The 6847-nt window shown below is 39.2% G+C and overlaps 1 long non-coding RNA gene across 1 annotated transcript; it reads left to right on the forward strand.

Moving 5' to 3' along the window:
* The first annotated feature begins 372 nt into the window (after positions 1-372).
* Positions 373-4978, forward strand: LOC131351021 (uncharacterized). The gene is made up of 3 exons (XR_009204327.1): positions 373-2232; positions 2590-2698; positions 3295-4978. It is a non-coding gene; the product is annotated as an uncharacterized LOC131351021 (long non-coding RNA).
* Positions 4979-6847: the final 1869 nt, after the last annotated feature.

Consider the following 6847-nt stretch of genomic DNA (forward strand, 5'->3'; position numbering starts at 1 on the left):
AATCATTGCCATTTATTTGGAAAATATGACTGATAATACGAAAGATTATTTTCTTATTTAAGGATAGTGGTCAAGTGAAGTCATTAATGATCACATAATTGTTTGACTCCTTTTTATAACCTAATGATAACTGAAATCACCCAAACAACGCTGATCAAAAATGTACATATTCTTGAATGTTTGGCCACATTATAAACAGACAGGTTGACACACAGAGGTTTACATGGCTAGTAAAGTGACTTTTCCACTCCTGTGACTCATTGTGATTGTAATTAGTGTCGGTGCGTAAATAGTCAGTGAGTTTCTCAGCTCATGAGGTGATGCACTGACTTGGCTGGATACTGCACCATGGGGAAAACAAAAGAACTGCTAATGGACCTGCATAATAAGGTAGTAGAACTTTATAAAGCATGAAAAGCATCTAAAAAGATATCTCAACACTTTAAAATGCCAGTCAGTACTGTTCAAACTCTGATAAAGAGGTGGAAAATAAAAGGTTCTGTTGATACTATGCCACAGTCATGTACAGCAAGAAAGATTTCACCCACTACTGACAGAAGAATTGTTCTGGACACAAAGAAAAACCCACAAACAGCTTGGAGAGAAATACAGGCTGCTCTGGAAAAAAAAAAGTGGTGGTGTTGTTTCAAGGAGCACAATAAGGAGGTACCTGAACTCAAATGGCCCGCATGGTGGAGTTGCCAGGAGAAAGCCGTTACAGGAAAAAGCCGAGTCATTCAGAGTGATGAGTCCAATATTGACCTTCATAGTCACAACCATAAACGCTATGTTTGGAGAGGAGTCAACAAGACCTACAGTGAAAAGTACACCATCCCCACTGTAAAGCATGCTGGTGGATCTCTAATGTTCTGGGGCAAGATGAATACAGCAAAATACTGGCAAATAATATGAATTCTACAGCATGAAAGCTGCACATGGGACGCTCTTGGATGTTCCAACATGACAATGATCCAAAGCACAAGGCCAAGTTGACCCTCCAATAGCTACAGCAAAGAGATCTCAAATGTGCAGTTTTGTGCAGGACAACCAAAAAATTTACAGAAACTGGAGGCATTTTGCCAAGAGGAATGGGCAGCTCTACCAGCTGAGAGAATTAAGGGCCTCGTGCACAATTATTACAAAAGACTGAATGCCATTGTTGATGCTAAAGGGGTCAATACACCAAGAACCAAAGGTATGCAAACTTTTGAACAGCGGTTATTTCCTCATGTTTTGTTTGATGATTATGCCTTGCATATGAACTTGAGTCCTATAAAAAAACACAATCTATTTGTTTTGCCTTCTCACTTATGTTTTCTTTAAAAAAAAAACATCTTGCAGATTCTCTCAAGGTCTGCAAACTTTTGAGCACAACTGTATTAAGTAACAAATGGTCCAAATACTTCACTTATAACTCAATCTCTCTTTTCTCAAACCCTCTACAGGACACATAGACAATATGAGGATGATGTATATTTTATGTCTGTTGCCCTGATGTTTGCTAAGAAGAGCCCTGATCCTAGCACAATGGTATCAAATACTGTCCTAAATGCTGCACTTGCAATGTTACTCCATTATTACAGCCTTGTGAGGTCCATGAGTCCAAGGTGTGTCATGCTTCTCTATTTACAGAATTAAAAGTATGTCCACGAATTACCCACAATCCTCCATGATTGCACTATTTCCACCGCCAAGACAGTGTGTGGTAGCCATATACTGAATTTAGTCACCCACTACTTAGCTAAGACATTAGCCATGCTGAGGGCATGTGGGCGGAGCTAAAATAGTGCAATCCATATTGGTCAAACACAAACATGCCCTGATTATGATTGACAGAAATTGATGTGATTCACAAATCCAAAAATCTGCACATGCAGATGTTAGCACACGTAACAAACTGTGATGCACTCTGTATTCTGACCCCTTTCTATCAGAACCAACATTAACTTCATATAACCGTTTGACCAACAGTAGCTCGTCTGTTGGATCGGATCACACGGGCCAGCCTTCTCTCCCCACGTGCATCAGTGAGCCTTGGCCGCCCATGACCCTGTCACTGGTTCACCACTTGTCCATTTTTCCTGCTTCTAACACATCAACTTTGAGGACAAAATGTTGACTTGATGCCTAATATATCATCAGATCATCAGAGTTATTCACTTCACCTCTCAGTGGTCATAATGTTATGCCTGATTCCCTGTAACGAGTGTGCTAAACTCATCGTCCAATCAGGTAACACACACACACACACACACACACAACCTACAACAACAGCTTTATGCCCGTTACACATTATTCTGCATGTATTTTGCACCGTTTACAGTGTACAGCTGTCTCATTGCAAACTTTTCTTTTACTGCTTTAATATATTTCCGTAGTTTATTTATCTCAGGTATGTAAGCCACAACACAAAGTGTACAGAAGTTGTTAGGATAAATTACTTATTTATTTAGCTCACAGGTAAAGAGCTGACTTTTCACTGACTAAAATCTGCTTGTGTTTTTATCCAAGCTCAGATTTTCAATAAGAAAATGTATCCCATCATGTGGTGGAGCTGTGTGCCTTAATCCAACATTATTTCCACTACAGGTATTAAACATGTGGTTTACTTATCAAATAAATATGCACAAGAAGTAGAGACAAGGGCCTCTGTCAGAATTCTGGATGAAGCAAGCACACCAGAGAATAAAATCTACAGGTGAGTGTGTCAGTGCCCCATAGCATTTTAGCAATCCTACCTGCAAGTCTTATTTCCCTGAAAAGAACATTAAGCTAAATTTATGTATAAAATATCTGCAGTATGACAAAAGTATTCAAATAAACTACTAAAGATATGTACAAAAGTCTGTTCAAGTGACCAATATGATTAAATGGTGACAGGGTTACTTTTAATGTTTAAGTATTTTGATTAGTTTATGGCATAAATAAGACAGTGTGAAGTGGGTAGGGTTTGTTTAGCACTGGCACTAACACAATCTGTCTAACACCGATAACTGATAACTCTGATATCAGTTATTCTCCATAAAATAATGATACCAGACTAACACTCATCAGCTAGTCAAGATACAGAAACCCAGATGCTAGCTTTAGTCACGTTTCAGCTACTGCATGAAGTGGAAGTCTAGGTTACAAGGGAAAAAAGGCAAATTAGTAAGTTTCACACATTTACAGTACATTTACAGTTATAGCAGTCTGAATGATCCTACTGATTTAATTTTCCTATTTTTTTATACTATACAGACTCATAAATATGCAAGTGGTGATTGTGTTTTTTTGTTTGTTTTGTGTTTGTAGACAGTTTGAGTCAAGGCAGGAAGTTCATGACCTGCTGGACTCCATCAATCCCTTTGCTGAGTGAACCAAGCTCTTCACTGCTGAAATGCTGAATATTATTAAAACATTTAACTTTCCCAAAAAACTGAGGGGTAAAATAGTAATATAGTTCAGTAGACAAAGTAATCATGGGTGAAAATGGCTTAAATACTGCTATATAACTGAAATGTTTAATCTTTAATTAACTTTAATTACATTTAATCGAATCTAACTTGTGATTTTACTTCTGATATTTTATTTTTTTGGTGGAAAAATTAATGTGTTGGTGAGCATGGGGTCAGGGCTTAAATAACCCAACAACCTTTCCCCCTAAAATTAAATTTGAGCTGCTAACTAAAAGTCAGGTATCAGACCAGAGTTGACAACAAAATAAACTTTTATTTCAGATAGCAGATAAAATCATTTCACACAAAGCAACCAGAAAACGCCATTATTACCTCTCCAGTATTGGGTGCTGGCTTCCCTAAGCCTGAGGACACCAAACTCATGTGCACCCCAACACCACAGCATATACACGACACCATTGTGACTGCAGCTGCACTGGAACACTGAAAATAGGAAATAGCTATAGTGCTATAGTGCTGGAAATAGCTATAGTGCTATAGCTGGTTGCCCCAACACTGAAGGGAAATATAGCACATTTAAGGTTTCAGTCATATACACACCATTCATTCTCAAACGAAAAAGAAAGGTTTTCAATTATCAGCATGACATGTACCATTAACAAAAATTAATTAATAATAAGAAAGACAGAAACCAGTAACAAACTAATTAATAATTAAAAAAAGACAAGAAAACAGGAATAACTGAGTTGAATGCACTCATCAGAAGAATAAAACAAATTAGAAACAGCACTGCCTGAGGGAAATACAAAAGAACAGGTAGAACAAAAAGGGAATCATTAAAGAAAAAACAAAACAGAAATTCAAAATGAAATGGTGTCGTCTTGTGTGAACTGAACAAGAAGGTAAATCTGTTTCACACAGTCCTGCATCCTAATAGTTACCACAAGTGAACGCAAAAGCAACTCTGTCAGAAGGACAAACCCAAAAGCCCGAAACCTGCTGCAACATCACTTAGCCAACCATTACCTGGGTAGATACAAAACACACCTGCAAATTAAAAGTTGCAAATTAAGCTATTTAAAACAAACCTTTATTAAAAATTTATGACATAACTGATAACCGTTAGTTTAACCCACACAATGATTCCCTTTATAAATGACCATTACAAGCATCCTATCCGGCTCCTCAGTCCACACTAAAGATAAAGCAGTCTCATGTAAACCCTGCATCACAAACAATCCACCATACAAATGTAACAAACAACTTTTACCTCAAAGGGCATTCAAATGGCACTCCAGAAATGAGGAAATGCTAGGTAGGCGTGTTTCCCAATGATGTGACTAATGTGACTAATGCCAGTTTTATACCCTCTGAACAAGAGCCCAGTCAAGACCCTCCCTGATCACTTTTAAAGCTGGTTTAAAACTGTTTCACATACTGCATTCTGTCTTTTCCTTTTTCCATTACTATTATTACTTATTAATAATTATTACTATCAGTGTTGTATAAAGTACCCAAAAGCCATACTTGAGTAAAAGTACAGGTATTTTGTTAGAAAATGACTCAAGTAAAAGTTAAAGTCAACCATTATAATTCTACTTGAGTAAAAGTCTTAAAGTATCTGAAATAAACTGTACTTAAATATCAAAAGTAGTATTTTCATGAATGTTGTCACGGTGTGACCCCGTGACTATAAGACTATACACTCCCATATCATATACATACATGATACATGTCACACTACATGGTCTTTATGCCGGGACTGATTACATCAAAGTGGACTGTTGTGCATGTGGGTTAGTATGAGTATGATTATGATTAAGTTGTGTATGTGTACATCGGTGTTTGATAGTGTTTTATTGATATCATTTACAATTTACAATCATCCATTTTTGGTGGCATTTATTGGTTATTTGTATTTGTTATGTGTGTATGTTATGTTTATTATGTTCTGTGTTCTGGTGAGCATAGTAACGCTCTGACGTATGGGAGAGTATGTCACAGAAAGGGGAGGCGTGTACCTTTTTATTAAAAATTGGCTGCTGGAGTTGTGGTGTGGGTGTACGGAGAACTTGTGTTGGAACTGACTTGTGTGTTTGCTTGAAAATCTACGACTGACTTCATGATTGCAGTGAGCAGTTTTTCTCAATAGTGTGTAATTTTGTTTTGTTTTTGGGCTCAGTGTTTATTTTCCGTGTTCCCTCACGTTTGTTGTATATCACCACTGCACTTGTAAATAAAATCACCTTCGCTGAAACGTCCGGTTGTCCCGGCAGTAAATTGGACCGACCGCTCCAGCGATCTATAACATATGGTGTCAGAAGTGGGATGGTGAGGCTGCAACACAACATGCCTCCCAAAACGAGAGGGCAGCACGGCAACGAGGAGGTGCAAAGGGCAGCAAGTGAGTCAGCGAGTGAGAAAACGGCATGTTGGCCGGCAGGTTTCAAACATTCATGCAGTTCCAGAAGGAGCGAGATGAAAGACGAGTGCGAAATGGCCAGATGAGATTAGTTTTAGCAGCAGTTTAAAGTTCTCACCCATCAAATCAACCGACTACACGCCTGTCTCATGTAGATGTAGATAACACCAGACACGGAGCGACGGTGACGGAGCGCCCACCTGTTCGAGTGCCAGCGTATGGTTCAGCGTTGCCCAAGCTACAAGATGACGACGACATCGAACAGTATTTGACCACGTTTGAGCATCTGGCTGAAGCTTACCTGTGGCCAAAGGCGGACTGGGCTGTTCAGCTGGTGCCGTTGCTGACAGGAAAAGCCAGAGCTGCGTTCATCGCGATGTCACCTGAAAATAACATAGACTATGATAAACTAAAAGAGGTGTTATTAAAAAAATATGACGTAAAGCCAGAGACTTATAGACTTAAGTTTCGGGCTTTAAATACTCTAGCTAACGAATCGCCGATGGAATTGTACGTCCGACTCAAAGACGTTTTCAAAATGGGTTCATCTGGAAAGTACTACAAAAATGGAGTTAATGGAGACTTTGGTAATGGAGCAGTACATGAGAGTATTGTTCCCAGAGATTTGCACGTGGGTGAAAGAGAGGAATCTGGTCACCGCCGAGGAAGCAGCGCGGCTGGTTGAGTCATACCTCGCGGCCAGAAAAAGTTCATCGGCATCCCTTTGCTATGCTGGCATTCTACAACCCACCAGAGGTACAGTAAGTCTGTGGGGTTGGAAGGTAGTACGTATTCGCAACAGCAAACGCAGATTTTAAAACCCACCCACCCTAGGCCTGTGCCATATGTGGGGACGCGTCAGTCAGTAATCAAAGACGATGTTATTTGCTATAATTGTGCAAAGCCAGGTCATACTAGCCCTCATTGCCCAGTGAAAAAATCAAAGACTGCTTACTTGTGTTATCTGCCCACTTCAATAACTAGTGCATCCACCAGGAAAGAGCCCACTGTTGCTGAATGGTACACC

Source organism: Hemibagrus wyckioides, linkage group LG03 (genome assembly GCF_019097595.1).
Source record: "Hemibagrus wyckioides isolate EC202008001 linkage group LG03, SWU_Hwy_1.0, whole genome shotgun sequence".
NCBI classification, from domain to species: Eukaryota; Metazoa; Chordata; class Actinopteri; order Siluriformes; family Bagridae; genus Hemibagrus; species Hemibagrus wyckioides.